Below are 18,993 nucleotides of genomic sequence, written 5' to 3'. Positions count from 1 at the left end.
AAGATGTAACTCTGTGAGAGGATTTAACAGAGCACAGAGCAGTTTCTCAGAAAGCTTCTTTCCAGTTTTGAACCGAAGATATTTCCTTTTTCACCATAGCCCTCTATGGGCTTCCAAATATCTCTTTGCCTATTCCACAAGAAAAGCCTTAGCGAAAGGATTCCTGAAGGGAAAGATGTAACTCTGTGAGATGAACTAACAGTACGCAGAACAGTTTCTCAGAAAGCCTCTTTCCAGTTTTGAACGGAAGATATTTCCTTTTTCACCGTAGCCCTCTATGGGGTTCCAAATATCCCTTTGCCAATTCCACAAGAACAGACTTAGCGAAAGGCTTCTTGAAGGGAAAGATGTAACTCTGTGAGATGAATTAACAGAACACAGAGCAGTTTCTCAGAAAGCTTCTTTCCAGTTTTGAACGGAAGATATTTCCTTTTTCACCATAGCCCTCTATGGACTTCCAAGTATCCCTTTGCCAATTCCACAAGAACAGCCTTAGCGGAAGGCTTCTTGAAGGGAAAGATGTAACTCTGTGAGATGAATTAACAGAACACAGGGCAGTTTCTCAGAAAGCTTCTTTCCAGTTTTGAACGGAAGATATTTCCTTTTTCACCGTAGCCCTCTATGGGGTTACAAATATCCCTTTGCCAATTCCACAAGAACAGCCTTAGCGAAAGGCTTCTTGAAGGGAAAGATGTAACTCTGTGAGGTGAATTAAGAGAACACAGAGCAGTTTCTCAGAAAGCTTGTTTCCAGTTTTGAATGGAAGATATTTCCTTTTTCACCATAGGCCTCTATTGGCTTCCAAATATCCCTTTACCAATTCCACAAGAATAGCCTTAGCGAAAGGCTTCTTGAAGGGAAAGATGTAACTCTGTGAGATGAATTAACAGAACACAGAGAAGTTTCTCAGAAAGCTTCTTTCCAGTTTTGAACGGAAGATATTTCCTTTTTTACCATAGCCCTTTATGGGGTTCCGAAAATCACTTTTCCAATTCCACAAGAACAGCCTTAGCGAAAGGCTTCTTGAAGGGAAAGATGTAATTCTCTGAGATGAATTAACAGAACACAGAGCAGTTTCTCAGAAAGCTTCTTTCCAGTTTTTAACGGAAGGTATTTCCTTTTTCACCATAGGCCTCTATGGGCTTCCAAATATCCTTTTGCCAATTCCACAAGAACAGCCTCAGCGAAAGGCTTCTTGATGGGAAAGATGTAACTCTGTGAAATGAATTAAAAGAACACAGAGCAGTTTCTCAGAAAGCTTCTTTCCAGTTTTGTACAGAAGATATTTCCTTTTACACCGTAGCCCTCTATGGGCTTCCAAATATCATTTTGCCAATTCCAAAAGAACAGCCTTAGCGAAAGGCTTCTTGAAGGGAGAGACGTAACTCTGTGAGATGAATTAACAAACACAGAGCAGTTTCTCAGAAAGCATCTTTCCAGTTTTGAGCGGAAGATATTTCCTTTTTCACCATAGACCTCTATGAGCTTCCAAATATCACTTTGCCAATTCCACAAGAACAGCCTTAGCGAACGGCTTCTTGAAGGGAAAGATGAAACTCTGTGAGATGAATTAACAGAACACAGAGCAGTTTCTCAGAAAGCTTCTTTCCAGTTTTGAACGGAAGATATTTCCTTTTTCACCATAGCCCTGTATGGGCTTCCAAATATCCCTTTGCAATTCCACAAGAACAGCCTTAGCGAAAGGCTTCTTGAATGGAAAGATGTAACCCTGTGAGAGGAATTAACAGAACACAGAGCAGTTTCTCAGAAAGCTTCTTTCCAGTTTTGAACGGAAGATATTTCCTTTTTCACCATAGCCCTCTATGGGCTTCCAAATATTCCTCTGCCAATTCCACAAGAACAGCCTTAGCGAAAGGCTTCTTGAAGGGAAAGATGTAACTCTGTGAGATGAATTAACAGAACACAGAGCAGTTTCTCAGAAAGCTTCTTTCCAGTTTTGAACGGAAGATATTTCCTTTTTCACCATAGCCCTCTATGGGCTTCCAAATATCACTTTGCCAATTCCACAAGAACAGCCTTAGCGAAAGGCTTCTTGAAGGGAAAGATGTAACTCGGTGAGATGAATTAACAGAACGCAGAGCAGTTTCTCAGAATGCTTCTTTCCAGTTTTGAACGGAAGATATTTCCTTTTTCACCATAGGCCTCTAAGGGCTTCCAAATATCCCTTTGCCAATTCCACAAGAACAGCCTTAGCGGAAGGCTTCTTGAAGGGAAAGATGTAACTCTGTGAGATGAATTAACAGAACACAGAGCAGTTTCTCAGAAAGCTTCTTTCCAGTTTTGAACGGAAGATATTTCCTTTTTCACCATAGTCCTCTATGGGTTTCCAAATATCCCTTTACCAATTCCACAAGAACAGCCTTAGCGAAAGGCTTCTTGAAGGGAAAGATGTAACTCGGTGAGATGAATTAACAGAACACAGAGCAGTTTCTCAGAAAGCTTCTTTCCAGTTTTGAACGGAAGATATTTCCTTTTTCACCATAGCCCCCTATGGGCTTCCAAATATCCCTTTGCCAATTCCACAAGAACAGCCTTAGCGAAAGGCTTCTTGAAGGGAATGATGTAACTCTGTTAGATGAATTAAGAGAACATAGAGCAGTTTCTCAGAAAGCTTCTTTCCAGTTTTGAACGGAAGATATTTCCTTTTTCACCATAGCCCTCTAAGGGCTTCCAAATATCCCTTTGAGAATTTCACAAGAACAGCCTTAGCAAAAGGCTTCTTGAAGGGAAAGATGTAACTCTGTGAGATGAATTAAGAGAACACAGAGCAGTTTCTCAGAAAGCTTCTTTCTAGTTTTGAACGGAAGATATTTCCTTTTTCACTAGAGCCCTCTATGGACTTCCAAACATCCCTTTGCCAATTCTACAAGAACACCCTTAGCGAAAGGCTTCTTGAAGGGAAAGATGTAACTCTGTGAGATGAATTAACAGAACACAGAGCAGTTTCTAAGAAAGCTTCTTTCTAGTTTTGAACGGAAGATATTTCCTTTTTCACCATAGCCCTCTATGGGCTTCCAAATATCTCTTTGCCAATTCCACAAGAACAGCCTAAGCGAAAGGGTTCTTGAAGGGAAAGATGTAACTCTGTGGGATGAATTATCAGAACACAGAGCAGTTTCTCAGAAAGCTTCTTTCCAGTTTTGAACGGAAGATATTTCCTTTTTCACCATCGTCCTCTATGGGCTTCCAAATATCCCTTTTCCAATTCCACAAGAACAGCCTTAGCGAAAGGCTTCTTGAAGGGAAAGATGTAACTCTGTGAGAGGAATTAACAGAACACAGAGGATTTTCTCAGAAAGCTTCTTTCCAGTTTTGAACGGAAGATATTTCCTTTTTCTCCGTAGCCCTCTATGGGCTTTAAAATATCCCTTTGCCAATTCCACAAGAACAGCCTTATCGAAAGGCTTCTTGAAGGGAAAGATGTAACTCTGTGAGAGGATTTAACAGAACACAGAGCAGTTTCTCAGAAAGCTTCTTTCCAGTTTTGAACGGAAGATATTTCCTTTTTCAAAATAGCCCTCTATGGGCTTCCAAATATCCATTTGCCTATTCCACAAGAACAGCCTTAGCGAAAGGCTTCCTCAAGGGAAAGATGTAACTCTGTGAGATGAACTAACAGAATGCAGAACAGTTTCTCAGAAAGCTTCTTTCCAGTTTTGAACGGAAGATATTTCCTTTTTCACCATAGCCCTCTATGGGGTTCCAAATATCCCTTTGCCAATTCCACAAGAACAGCCTTAGCGAAAGGCTTCTTGAAGGGAAAGATGTAACACTGTGAGATGAATTAACGGAAAACAGAGCAGTTTCTCCGAAAGCTTCTTTCCAGTTTTGAACGGAAGATATTTCCTTTTTCACCATAGCCCTCTATGGTCTTCCAAATATGCCTTTGACAATTCCACAAGAACAGCCTTAGCGAAAGGCTTCTTGAAGGGAAAGATGTAACTCTGTGAGATGAATTAACAGAACACAGAGCAGTTTCTCAGAAAGCTTCTTTCCAGTTTTGAACGGAAGATATTTCCTTTTTGACCATAGCCCTCTATGGGCTTCCAAATATCCCTTTGCCAATTCCACAAGAACAGCCTTAGCGAAAGGCTTCTTGAAGGGAAAGATGTAACTCGGTGAGATGAATTAACAGAACACAGAGTAGTTTCTCAGAAAGCTTCTTTCCAGTTTTGAACGGAAGATATTTCCATTTTCACCATAGCCCTCTATGGGCTTCCAAATATCCCTTTGAGAATTTCACAAGAACAGCCTTAGCAAAAGGCTTCTTGAAGGCAAAGATGTAACTCTGAGAGATGAATTAAGAGAAAACAGAGCAGTTTCTCAGAAAGCTTCTTTCTAGTTTTGAACGGAAGATATTTCCTTTTTCACCAGAGCCCTCTATGGACTTCCAAACATCCCTTTGCCAATTCCACAAGAACAGCCTTAGCGTAAGGCTTCTTGAAGGGAAAGATGTAACTCTGTGAGATGAATTAACAGAACACAGAGCAGTTTCTAAGAAAGCTTCTTTCCAGTTTTGAACGGAAGATATTTCCTTTTTCACCATAGCCCTCTATGGGCTTCCAAATATCCCCTTGCCTATTCGACTAGAACAGCCTTAGCGAAAGGCTTCTTGAAGGGAAAGATGTAACTCTGTGAGATGAATTAACCGAATACAGAGCAGTTTCTCAGAAAGCTTCTTTCCAGTTTTGAACGGAAGATATTTCCTTTTTCACCATAGCCCTCTACGGGCTTTAAAATATCCCTTTGCCAATTCCACAAGAACAGCCTTAGCGAAAGGCTTCTTAAGGGAAAGATGTAACTCTGTGAGAGGATTTAACAGAGCACAGAGCAGTTTCTCAGAAAGCTTCTTTCCAGTTTTGAACGGAAGATATTTCCTTTTTCACCATAGCCCTCTATGGGCTTCCAAATATCCCTTTGCCTCTTCCACAAGAACAGCCTTAGCGAAAGGCTACCTGAAGGGAAAGATGTAACTCTGTGAGATGAACTAACAGAACGCAGAACAGTTTCTCAGAAAGCTTCTTTCCAGTTTTGAACGGAAGATATTTCCTTTTTCACCTTAGCCCTCTATGGGGTTCCAAATATCCCTTTGCCAATTCCACAAGAACAGCCTTAGCGAAAGGCTTCTTGAAGGGAAAGATGTAACTCTGTGAGATGCATTAACAGAACACAGAGCAGTTTCTCAGAAAGCTTCTTTCCAGTTTTGAACGGAAGATATTTCCTTTTTCACCATAGCTCTCTATGGACTTCCAAGTATCCCTTTGCCAATTCCACAAGAACAGCCTTAGCGGAAGGCTTCTTGAAGGGAAAGATGTATCTCTGTGAGATGAATTAACAGAATACAGAGCAGTTTCTCAGAAAGCTTCTTTCCAGTTTTGAACGGAAGATATTTCCTTTTTCACCGTAGCCCTCTATGGGGTTACAAATATCCCTTTACCAATTCCACAAGAACAGCCTTAGCGAAAGGCTTCTTGAAGGGAAAGATGTAACCCTGTGAGATGAATTAACAGAACACAGAGCAGTTTTTCAGAATGCTTCTTTCCAGTTTTGAACGGAAGATATTTCCTTTTTCACCATAGCCCTCTATGGACTTCCAAGTATCCCTTTGCTAATTCCACAAGAACAGACTTAGCGACAGGCTTCTTGAGGGGAAAGATATAACTCTGTGAGATGAATTAACAGAACACAGAGCAGTTTCTCAGAAAGCTTCTTTCCAGTTTTGAACGGAAGATATTTCCTTTTTCACCGTAGCCCTCTATGGGCTTCCAAATATCCCTTTGCCAATTTCACAAGAAGAGCCTTAGCGAAAGGCTTCTTGAAGGGAAAGATGTAACACTGTGAGATGAATTAACAGAACACAGAGCAGTTTCTCAGAAAGCTTCTTTCCAGTTTTGAACGGAAGATATTTCCTTTTTCACCATAGCCCTCTATGGGGTTCCAAATATCCCTTTGCCAATTCCACAAGAACAGCCTTAGCGAAAGGCTTCTTGAAGGGAAAAATGTAACTCTGTGAGATGAATTAACAGAACACAGAGCAGTTTCTCCGAAAGCTTCTTTCCAGTTTTGAACGGAAGATATTTCCTTTTTCACCATAGCCCTCTATGGGCTTCCAAATATCCCTTTGACATTTCCACAAGAACAGCCTTAGGGAAAGGCTTCTTGAAGGGAAAGATGTAACTCTGTGAGATGAATTAACAGAACACAGAGCAGTTTCTCAGAATGCTTCTTTCCAGTTTTGAACGAAAGATATTTCCTTTTTGACCATAGCCCTCTATGGGCTTCCAAATATCCCTTTGCCAATTCCACAAGAACAGCCTTAGCGAAAGGCTTCTTGAAGGGAAAGATGTAACTCGGTGAGATGAATTAACAGAACACAGAGCAGTTTCTCAGAAAGCTTCTTTCCAGTTTTGAACGGAAGATATTTCCTTTTTCACCATAGGCCTCTATGGGCTTCCAAATATCCCTTTGCCAATTCCACAAGAACAGCCTTAGCGAAAGGCTTCTTGAAGGGAAAGATGTAACTCGGTGAGATGAATTAACAGAACACAGAGCAGTTTCTCAGAAAGCTTCTTTCCAGTTTTGAACGGAAGATATTTCCTTTTTCACCATAGCCCCCTAAGGGCTTCCAAATATCCCTTTGCCAATTCCACAAGAACAGCCTTAGCGAAAGGCTTCTTGAAGGGAATGATGTAACTCTGTGAGATGAATTAAGAGAACATAGAGCAGTTTCTCAGAAAGCTTCTTTCCAGTTTTGAACGGAAGATATTTCCTTTTTCACCATAGCCCTCTATGGGCTTCCAAATATCCCTTTGAGAATTTCACAAGAACAGCCTTAGCAAAAGGCTTCTTGAAGGGAAAGATGTAACTCTGTGAGATGAATTAAGAGAACACAGAGCAGTTTCTCAGAAAGCTTCTTTCTAGTTTTGAACGGAAGATATTTCCTTTTTCACCAGAGCCCTCTATGGACTTCCAAACATCCCTTTGCCAATTCCACAAGAACAGCCTTAGCGAAAGACTTCTTGAAGGGAAAGATGTAACGCTGTCAGATGAATTAACAGAACACAGAGCAGTTTCTAAGAAAGCTTCTTTCCAGTTTTGAACGGAAGATATTTCCCTTTTCACCACAGCCCTCTATGGGCTTCCAAATATCTCTTTGCCAATTCCACAAGAACAGCCTAAGGGAAAGGGTTCTTGAAGGGAAAGATGTAACTCTGTGAGATGAATTATCAGAACACAGAGCAGTTTCTCAGAAAGCTTCTTTCCGGTTTTGAACGGAAGATATTTCCTTTTTCACCATCGCCCTCTATGGGCTTCCAAATATCCCTTTGCCAATTCCACAAGAACAGCCTTAGCGAAAGGCTTCTTGAAGGGAAAGATGTAACTCTGTGAGAGGAATTAACAGAACACAGAGGAGTTTCTCAGAAAGCTTCTTTCCAGTTTTGAACGGAAAATATTTCCTTTTTCACCACAGCCCTCTATGGGCTTCCAAATATCCCCTTGCCTATTCCACAAGAACAGCCTTAGCGAAAGGCTTCTTGAAGGGAAAGATGTAACTCTGTGAGATGAATTAACCGAACACAGAGCAGTTTCTCAGAAAGCTTCTTTCCAGTTTTGAACGGAAGATATTTCCTTTTTCACCATAGCCCTCTATGGGCTTTAAAATATCCCTTTGCCAATTCCACAAGAACAGCCTTAGCGAAAGGCTTCTTGAAGGGAAAGATGTAACTCTGTGAGAGGATTTAACAGAGCACAGAGCAGTTTCTCAGAAAGCTTCTTTCCAGTTTTGAACCGAAGATATTTCCTTTTTCACCATAGCCCTCTATGGGCTTCCAAATATCTCTTTGCCTATTCCACAAGAAAAGCCTTAGCGAAAGGATTCCTGAAGGAAAGATGTAACTCTGTGAGATGAACTAACAGTACGCAGAACAGTTTCTCAGAAAGCCTCTTTCCAGTTTTGAACGGAAGATATTTCCTTTTTCACCGTAGCCCTCTATGGGGTTCCAAATATCCCTTTGCCAATTCCACAAGAACAGACTTAGCGAAAGGCTTCTTGAAGGGAAAGATGTAACTCTGTGAGATGAATTAACAGAACACAGAGCAGTTTCTCAGAAAGCTTCTTTCCAGTTTTGAACGGAAGATATTTCCTTTTTCACCATAGCCCTCTATGGACTTCCAAGTATCCCTTTGCCAATTCCACAAGAACAGCCTTAGCGGAAGGCTTCTTGAAGGGAAAGATGTAACTCTGTGAGATGAATTAACAGAACACAGAGCAGTTTCTCAGAAAGCTTCTTTCCAGTTTTGAATGGAAGATATTTCCTTTTTCACCGTAGCCCTCTATGGGGTTACAAATATCCCTTTGCCAATTCCACAAGAACAGCCTTAGCGAAAGGCTTCTTGAAGGGAAAGATGTAACTCTGTGAGATGAATTAACCGAACACAGAGCAGTTTCTCAGAAAGCTTCTTTCCAGTTTTGAACGGAAGATATTTCCTTTTTCACCGTAGCCCTCTATGGGGTTACAAATATCCCTTTGCCAATTCCACAAGAACAGCCTTAGCGAAAGGCTTCTTGAAGGGAAAGATGTAACTCTGTGAGATGAATTAAAAGAACACAGAGCAGTTTCTCAGAATGCTTCTTTCCAGTTTTGAACGGAAGATATTTCCTTTTTCACCATAGCCCTCTATGGACTTCCAAGTATCCCTTTGCTAATTCCACAAGAACAGCCTTAGCGACAGGCTTCTTGAAGGGAAAGATGTAACTCTGTGAGAGGATTTAACAGAGCACAGAGCAGTTTCTCAGAAAGCTTCTTTCCAGTTTTGAACGGAAGATATTTCCTTTTTCACCATAGCCCTCTATGGGCTTCCAAATATCCCTTTGCCTCTTCCACAAGAACAGCCTTAGCGAAAGGCTACCTGAAGGGAAAGATGTAACTCTGTGAGATGAACTAACAGAACGCAGAACAGTTTCTCAGAAAGCTTCTTTCCAGTTTTGAACGGAAGATATTTCCTTTTTCACCTTAGCCCTCTATGGGGTTCCAAATATCCCTTTGCCAATTCCACAAGAACAGCCTTAGCGAAAGGCTTCTTGAAGGGAAAGATGTAACTCTGTGAGATGCATTAACAGAACACAGAGCAGTTTCTCAGAAAGCTTCTTTCCAGTTTTGTACAGAAGATATTTCCTTTTACACCGTAGCCCTCTATGGGCTTCCAAATATCATTTTGCCAATTCCAAAAGAACAGACTTAGCGAAAGGCTTCTTGACGGGAGAGATGTAACTCTGTGAGATGAATTAACAGAACACAGAGTAGTTTCTCAGAAAGCTTCTTTCCAGTTTGGAACGGAAGATATTTCCTTTTTCACCGTAGCCCTCTATGGGGTTACAAATATCCCTTTGCCAATTCCACAAGAACAGCCTTAGCGAAAGGCTTCTTGAAGGGAAAGATGTAACTCTGTGAGATGAATTAACAGAACACAGAGCAGTTTCTCAGAAAGCTTCTTTCCAGTTTTGTACAGAAGATATTTCCTTTTACACCGTAGCCCTCTATGGGCTTCCAAATATCATTTTGCCAATTCCACAAGAACAGCCTCAGCGAAAGGCTTCTTGATGGGAGAGATGTAACTCTGTGAGATGAATTAACAGAACACAGAGCAGTTTCTCAGAAAGCTTCTTTCCAGTTTTGAACGGAAGTTATTTCCTTTTTCACTGTAGCCCTCTATGAGCTTCCAAATATCACTTTGCCAATTCCACAAGAACAGCCTTAGCGAACGGCTTCTTGAAGGGAAAGATGAAACTCTGTGAGATGAATTAACAGAACACAGAGCAGTTTCTCAGAAAGCTTCTTTGCAGTTTTGAACGGAAGATATTTCCTTTTTCACCATAGCCCTCTATGGGCTTCCAAATATCCCTTTGCCAATTCCACAAGAACAGCCTTAGCGAAAGGCTTCTTGAATGGAAAGATGTAACCCTGTGAGAGGAATTAACAGAACACAGAGCAGTTTCTCAGAAAGCTTCTTTCCAGTTTTGAACGGAAGATATTTCCTTTTTCACCATAGCCCTCTATGGGCTTCCAAATATCCCTTTGCCAATTCCACAAGAACAGCCTTAGCGAAAGGCTTCTTGAAGGGAAAGATGTAACTCGGTGAGATGAATTAACAGAACACAGAGCAGTTTCTCAGAAAGCTTCTATCCAGTTATGAACGGAAGATATTTCCTTTTTCACCATAGCCCTTTATGGGCTTCCAAATATCACTTTGCCAATTCAACAAGAACAGCCTTAGCGAAAGGCTTCTTGAAGGGAAAGATGTAACTCTGTGATATGAATTAACAGAACACAGAGCAGTTTCTCAGAAAGCTTGTTTCCAGTTTTGAATGGAAGATATTTCCTTTTTCACCATAGGCCTCTATTGGCTTCCAAATATCCCTTTACCAATTCCACAAGAATAGCCTTAGCGAAAGGCTTCTTGAAGGGAAAGATGTAACTCTGTGAGATGAATTAACAGAACACAGAGCAGTTTCTCAGAAAGCTTCTTTCCAGTTTTGAACGGAAGATATTTCCTTTTTTACCATAGCCCTTTATGGGGTTCCGAAAATCACTTTTCCAATTCCACAAGAACAGCCTTAGCGAAAGGCTTCTTGAAGGGAAAGATGTAATTCTCTGAGATGAATTAACAGAACACAGAGCAGTTTCTCAGAAAGCTTCTTTCCAGTTTTTAACGGAAGGTATTTCCTTTTTCACCATAGGCCTCTATGGGCTTCCAAATATCCTTTTGCCAATTCCACAAGAACAGCCTCAGCGAAAGGCTTCTTGATGGGAAAGATGTAACTCTGTGAAATGAATTAACAGAACACAGAGCAGTTTCTCAGAAAGCTTCTTTCCAGTTTTGTACAGAAGATATTTCCTTTTACACCGTAGCCCTCTATGGGCTTCCAAATATCATTTTGCCAATTCCAAAAGAACAGCCTTAGCGAAAGGCTTCTTGAAGGGAGAGATGTAACTCTGTGAGATGAATTAACAAACACAGAGCAGTTTCTCAGAAAGCATCTTTCCAGTTTTGAGCGGAAGATATTTCCTTTTTCACCATAGACCTCTATGAGCTTCCAAATATCACTTTGCCAATTCCACAAGAACAGCCTTAGCGAACGGCTTCTTGAAGGGAAAGATGAAACTCTGTGAGATGAATTAACAGAACACAGAGCAGTTTCTCAGAAAGCTTCTTTCCAGTTTTGAACGGAAGATATTTCCTTTTTCACCATAGCCCTGTATGGGCTTCCAAATATCCCTTTTTCCAATTCCACAAGAACAGCCTTAGCGAAAGGCTTCTTGAATGGAAAGATGTAACCCTGTGAGAGGAATTAACAGAACATAGAGCAGTTTCTCAGAAAGCTTCTTTCCAGTTTTGAACGGAAGATATTTCCTTTTTCACCATAGCCCTCTATGGGCTTCCAAATATCCCTTTGCCAATTCCACAAGAACAGCCTTAGCGAAAGGCTTCTTGAAGGGAAAGATGTAACTCTGTGAGATGAATTAACAGAACACGGAGCAGTTTCTCAGAAAGCTTCTTTCCAGTTTTGAACGGAAGATATTTCCTTTTTCACCATAGCCCTCTATGGGCTTCCAAATATCACTTTGCCAATTCCACAAGAACAGCCTTAGCGAAAGGCTTCTTGAAGGGAAAGATGTAACTCGGTGAGATGAATTAACAGAACGCAGAGCAGTTTCTCAGAATGCTTCTTTCCAGTTTTGAACGGAAGATATTTCCTTTTTCACCATAGGCCTCTAAGGGCTTCCAAATATCCCTTTGCCAATTCCACAAGAACAGCCTTAGCGGAAGGCTTCTTGAAGGGAAAGATGTAACTCTGTGAGATGAATTAACAGAACACAGAGCAGTTTCTCAGAAAGCTTCTTTCCAGTTTTGAACGGAAGATATTTCCTTTTTCACCATAGTCCTCTATGGGTTTCAAAATATCCCTTTACCAATTCCACAAGAACAGCCTTAGCGAAAGGCTTCTTGAAGGGAAAGATGTAACTCGGTGAGATGAATTAACAGAACACAGAGCAGTTTCTCAGAAAGCTTCTTTCCAGTTTTGAACGGAAGATATTTCCTTTTTCACCATAGCCCCCTATGGGCTTCCAAATATCCCTTTGCCAATTCCACAAGAACAGCCTTAGCGAAAGGCTTCTTGAAGGGAATGATGTAACTCTGTGAGATGAATTAAGAGAACATAGAGCAGTTTCTCAGAAAGCTTCTTTCCAGTTTTGAACGGAAGATATTTCCTTTTTCACCATAGCCCTCTAAGGGCTTCCAAATATCCCTTTGAGAATTTCAGAAGAACAGCCTTAGCAAAAGGCTTCTTGAAGGGAAAGATGTAACTCTGTGAGATGAATTAAGAGAACACAGAGCAGTTTCTCAGAAAGCTTCTTTCTCGTTTTGAACGGAAGATATTTCCTTTTTCACCAGAGCCCTCTATGGACTTCCAAACATCCCTTTGCCAATTCTACAAGAACAGCCTTAGCGAAAGGCTTCTTGAAGGGAAAGATGTAACTCTGTGAGATGAATTAACAGAACACAGAGCAGTTTCTCAGAAAGCTTCTTTCCAGTTTTGAACGGAAGATATTTCCTTTTTCACCATAGCCCTCTATGGGCTTCCAAATATCTCTTTGCCAATTCCACAAGAACAGCCTAAGCGAAAGGGTTCTTGAAGGGAAAGATGTAACTCTGTGAGATGAATTATCAGAACACAGAGCAGTTTCTCAGAAAGCTTCTTTCCAGTTTTGAACGGAAGATATTTCCTTTTTCACCATCGCCCTCTATGGGCTTCCAAATATCCCTTTTCCAATTCCACAAGAACAGCCTTAGCGAAAGGCTTCTTGAAGGGAAAGATGTAACTCTGTGAGAGGAATTAACAGAACACAGAGGATTTTCTCAGAAAGCTTCTTTCCAGTTTTGAACGGAAGATATTTCCTTTTTCTCCGTAGCCCTCTATGGGCTTTAAAATATCCCTTTGCCAATTCCACAAGAACAGCCTTATCGAAAGGCTTCTTGAAGGGAAAGATGTAACTCTGTGAGAGGATTTAACAGAACACAGAGCAGTTTCTCAGAAAGCTTCTTTCCAGTTTTGAACGGAAGATATTTCCTTTTTCAAAATAGCCCTCTATGGGCTTCCAAATATCCCTTTGCCTATTCCACAAGAACAGCCTTAGCGAATGGCTTCCTGAAGGGAAAGATGTAACTCTGTGGGATGAACTAACAGAACGCAGAACAGTTTCTCAGAAAGCTTCTTTCCAGTTTTGAACGGAGGATATTTCCTTTTTCACCATAGCCCTCTATGGGGTTCCAAATATCCCTTTGCCAATTCCACAAGAACAGCCTTAGCGAAAGGCTTCTTGAAGGGAAAGATGTAACTCTGTGAGATGAATTAACGGAAAACAGAGCAGTTTCTCCGAAAGCTTCTTTCCAGTTTTGAACGGAAGATATTTCCTTTTTCACCATAGCCCTCTATGGTCTTCCAAATATCCCTTTGACAATTCCACAAGAACAGCCTTAGCGAAAGGCTTCTTGAAGGGAAAGATGTAACTCTGTGAGATGAATTAACAGAACACAGAGCAGTTTCTCAGAAAGCTTCTTTCCAGTTTTGAACGGAAGATATTTCCTTTTTGACCATAGCCCTCTATGGGCTTCCAAATATCCCTTTGCCAATTCCACAAGAACAGCCTTAGCGAAAGGCTTCTTGAAGGGAAAGATGTAACTCTGTGAGATGAATTAACAGAACACAGAGCAGTTTCTCCGAAAGCTTCTTTCCAGTTTTGAACGGAAGATATTACCTTTTTCACCATAGCCCCCTATGGGCTTCCAAATATCCCTTTGCCAATTCCACAAGAACAGCCTTAGCGAAAGGCTTCTTGAAGGGAATGATGTAACTCTGTGAGATGAATTAAGAGAACATAGAGAAGTTTCTCAGAAAGCTTCTTTCCAGTTTTGAACGGAAGATATTTCCATTTTCACCATAGCCCTCTATGGGATTCCAAATATCCCTTTGAGAATTTCACAAGAACAGCCTTAGCAAAAGGCTTCTTGAAGGGAAAGATGTAACTCTGTGAGATGAATTAAGAGAAAACAGAGCAGTTTCTCAGAAAGCTTCTTTCTAGTTTTGAACGGAAGATATTTCCTTTTTCACCAGAGCCCTCTATGGATTTCCAAACATCCCTTTGCCAATTCCACAAGAACAGCCTTAGCGTAAGGCTTCTTGAAGGGAAAGATGTAACTCTGTGAGATGAATTAACAGAACACAGAGCAGTTTCTAAGAAAGCTTCTTTCCAGTTTTGAACGGAAGATATTTCCTTTTTCACCATAGCCCTCTATGGGCTTCCAAATATCCCCTTGCCTATTCCACTAGAACAGCCTTAGCGAAAGGCTTCTTGAAGGGAAAGATGTAACTCTGTGAGATGAATTAACCGAACACAGAGCAGTTTCTCAGAAAGCTTCTTTCCAGTTTTGAACGGAAGATATTTCCTTTTTCACCATAGCCCTCTACGGGCTTTAAAATATCCCTTTGCCAATTCCACAAGAACAGCCTTAGCGAAAGGCTTCTTGAAGGGAAAGATGTAACTCTGTGAGAGGATTTAACAGAGCACAGAGCAGTTTCTCAGAAAGCTTCTTTCCAGTTTTGAACGGAAGATATTTCCTTTTTCACCATAGCCCTCTATGGGCTTCCAAATATCCCTTTGCCTCTTCCACAAGAACAGCCTTAGCGAAAGGCTACCTGAAGGGAAAGATGTAACTCTGTGAGATGGACTAACAGAACGCAGAACAGTTTCTCAGAAAGCTTCTTTCCAGTTTTGAACGGAAGATATTTCCTTTTTCACCTTAGCCATCTATGGGGTTCCAAATATCCCTTTGCCAATTCCACAAGAACAGCCTTAGCGAAAGGCTTCTTGAAGGGAAAGATGTAACTCTGTGAGATGCATTAACAGAACACAGAGCAGTTTCTCAGAAAGCTTCTTTCCAGTTTTGAACGGAAGATATTTCCTTTTTCACCATAGCCCTCTATGGACTTCCAAGTATCCCTTTGCCAATTCCACAAGAACAGCCTTAGCGGAAGGCTTCTTGAAGGGAAAGATGTATCTCTGTGAGATGAATTAACAGAATACAGAGCAGTTTCTCAGAAAGCTTCTTTCCAGTTTTGAACGGAAGATATTTCCTTTTTCACCATAGCCCTCTATGGACTTCCAAGTATCCCTTTGCTAATTCCACAAGAGCAGACTTAGCGACAGGCTTCTTGAGGGGAAAGATATAACTCTGTGAGATGAATTAACAGAACACAGAGCAGTTTCTCAGAAAGCTTCTTTCCAGTTTTGAACGGAAGATATTTCCTTTTTCACCGTAGCCCTCTATGGGCTTCCAAATATCCCTTTGCCAATTTCACAAGAAGAGCCTTAGCGAAAGGCTTCTTGACGGGAAAGATGTAACACTGTGAGATGAATTAACAGAACACAGAGCAGTTTCTCAGAAAGCTTCTTTCCAGTTTTGAACGGAAGATATTTCCTTTGTCACCGTAGCCCTCTATGGGGTTCCAAATATCCCTTTGCCAATTCCACAAGAACAGCCTTAGCGAAAGGCTTCTTGAAGGGAAAAATGTAACTCTGTGAGATGAATTAACAGAACACAGAGCAGTTTCTCCGAAAGCTTCTTTCCAGTTTTGAACGGAAGATATTTCCTTTTTCACCATAGCCCTCTATGGGCTTCCAAATATCCCTTTGACATTTCCACAAGAACAGCCTTAGGGAAAGGCTTCTTGAAGGGAAAGATGTAACTCTGTGAGATGAATTAACAGAACACAGAGCAGTTTCTCAGAAAGCTTCTTTCCAGTTTTGAACGAAAGATATTTCCTTTTTGACCATAGCCCTCTATGGGCTTCCAAATATCCCTTTGCCAATTCCACAAGAACAGCCTTAGCGAAAGGCTTCTTGAAGGGAAAGATGTAACTCGGTGAGATGAATTAACAGAACACAGAGCAGTTTCTCAGAAAGCTTCTTTCCAGTTTTGAACGGAAGATATTTCCTTTTTCACCATAGGCCTCTATGGGCTTCCAAATATCCCTTTGCCAATTCCACAAGAACAGCCTTAGCGAAAGGCTTCTTGAAGGGAAAGATGTAACTCGGTGAGATGAATTAACAGAACACAGAGCAGTTTCTCAGAAAGCTTCTTTCCAGTTTTGAACGGAAGATATTTCCTTTTTCACCATAGCCCCCTAAGGGCTTCCAAATATCCCTTTGCCAATTCCACAAGAACAGCCTTAGCGAAAGGCTTCTTGAAGGGAATGATGTAACTCTGTGAGATGAATTAAGAGAACATAGAGCAGTTTCTCAGAAAGCTTCTTTCCAGTTTTGAACGGAAAATATTTCCTTTTTCACCACAGCCCTCTATGGGCTTCCAAATATCCCCTTGCCTATTCCACAAGAACAGCCTTAGCGAAAGGCTTCTTGAAGGGAAAGATGTAACTCTGTGAGATGAATTAACCGAACACAGAGCAGTTTCTCAGAAAGCTTCTTTCCAGTTTTGAACGGAAGATATTTCCTTTTTCACCATAGCCCTCTATGGGCTTTAAAATATCCCTTTGCCAATTCCACAAGAACAGCCTTAGCGAAAGGCTTCTTGAAGGGAAAGATGTAACTCTGTGAGAGGATTTAACAGAGCACAGAGCAGTTTCTCAGAAAGCTTCTTTCCAGTTTTGAACCGAAGATATTTCCTTTTTCACCATAGCCCTCTATGGGCTTCCAAATATCTCTTTGCCTATTCCACAAGAAAAGCCTTAGCGAAAGGATTCCTGAAGGGAAAGATGTAACTCTGTGAGATGAACTAACAGTACGCAGAACAGTTTCTCAGAAAGCCTCTTTCCAGTTTTGAACGGAAGATATTTCCTTTTTCACCGTAGCCCTCTATGGGGTTCCAAATATCCCTTTGCCAATTCCACAAGAACAGACTTAGCGAAAGGCTTCTTGAAGGGAAAGATGTAACTCTGTGAGATGAATTAACAGAACACAGAGCAGTTTCTCAGAAAGCTTCTTTCCAGTTTTGAACGGAAGATATTTCCTTTTTCACCATAGCCCTCTATGGACTTCCAAGTATCCCTTTGCCAATTCCACAAGAACAGCCTTAGCGGAAGGCTTCTTGAAGGGAAAGATGTAACTCTGTGAGATGAATTAACAGAACACAGAGCAGTTTCTCAGAAAGCTTCTTTCCAGTTTTGAACGGAAGATATTTCCTTTTTCACCGTAGCCCTCTATGGGGTTACAAATATCCCTTTGCCAATTCCACAAGAACAGCCTTAGCGAAAGGCTTCTTGAAGGGAAAGATGTAACTCTGTGAGATGAATTAACCGAACACAGAGCAGTTTCTCAGAAAGCTTCTTTCCAGTTTTGAACGGAAGATATTTCCTTTTTCACCGTAGCCCTCTATGGGGTTACAAATATCCCTTTGTCAATTCCACAAGAACAGCCTTAGCGAAAGGCTTCTTGAAGGGAAAGATGTAACTCTGTGAGATGAATTAAAAGAACACAGAGCAGTTTCTCAGAATGCTTCTTTCCAGTTTTGAACGGAAGATATTTCCTTTTTCACCATAGCCCTCTATGGACTTCCAAGTATCCCTTTGCTAATTCCACAAGAACAGCCTTAGCGACAGGCTTCTTGAAGGGAAAGATGTAACTCTGTGAGAGGATTTAACAGAGCACAGAGCAGTTTCTCAGAAAGCTTCTTTCCAGTTTTGAACGGAAGATATTTCCTTTTTCACCATAGCCCTCTATGGGCTTCCAAATATCCCTTTGCCTCTTCCACAAGAACAGCCTTAGCGAAAGGCTACCTGAAGGGAAAGATGTAACTCTGTGAGATGAACTAACAGAACGCAGAACAGTTTCTCAGAAAGCTTCTTTCCAGTTTTGAACGGAAGATATTTCCTTTTTCACCTTAGCCCTCTATGGGGTTCCAAATATCCCTTTGCCAATTCCACAAGAACAGCCTTAGCGAAAGGCTTCTTGAAGGGAAAGATGTAACTCTGTGAGATGCATTAACAGAACACAGAGCAGTTTCTCAGAAAGCTTCTTTCCAGTTTTGTACAGAAGATATTTCCTTTTACACCGTAGCCCTCTATGGGCTTCCAAATATCATTTTGCCAATTCCAAAAGAACAGACTTAGCGAAAGGCTTCTTGACGGGAGAGATGTAACTCTGTGAGATGAATTAACAGAACACAGAGTAGTTTCTCAGAAAGCTTCTTTCCAGTTTGGAACGAAAGATATTTCCTTTTTCACCGTAGCCCTCTATGGGGTTACAAATATCCCTTTGCCAATTCCACAAGAACAGCCTTAGCGAAAGGCTTCTTGAAGGGAAAGATGTAACTCTGTGAGATGAATTAACAGAACACAGAGCAGTTTCTCAAAAAGCTTCTTTCCAGTTTTGAACGGAAGATATTTCCTTTTTCATCATTGGCCTCTATGGGCTTCCAAATATCCCTTTTCCAATTCCACAAGAACAGCCTTAGCGAAAGGCTTCTTGAAGGGAAAGATGTAACTCTGTGAAATGAATTAACAGAACACAGAGCAGTTTCTCAGAAAGCTTCTTTCCAGTTTTGTACAGAAGATATTTCCTTTTACACCGTAGCCCTCTATGGGCTTCCAAATATCATTTTGCCAATTCCAAAAGAACAGACTTAGCGAAAGGCTTCTTGAAGGGAGAGATGTAACTCTGTGAGATGAATTAACAGAACACAGAGCAGTTTCTCAGAAAGCTTCTTTCCAGTTTTGAACGGAAGTTATTTCCTTTTTCACTGTAGCCCTCTATGAGCTTCCAAATATCACTTTGCCAATTCCACAAGAACAGCCTTAGCGAACGGCTTCTTGAAGGGAAAGATGAAACTCTGTGAGATGAATTAACAGAACACAGAGCAGTTTCTCAGAAAGCTTCTTTGCAGTTTTGAACGGAA

Source organism: Chlorocebus sabaeus, chromosome 5 (assembly GCF_047675955.1).
Source record: "Chlorocebus sabaeus isolate Y175 chromosome 5, mChlSab1.0.hap1, whole genome shotgun sequence".
NCBI classification, from domain to species: domain Eukaryota; kingdom Metazoa; phylum Chordata; class Mammalia; order Primates; family Cercopithecidae; genus Chlorocebus; species Chlorocebus sabaeus.
Note: the sequence above shows the minus strand (reverse complement) of the source record.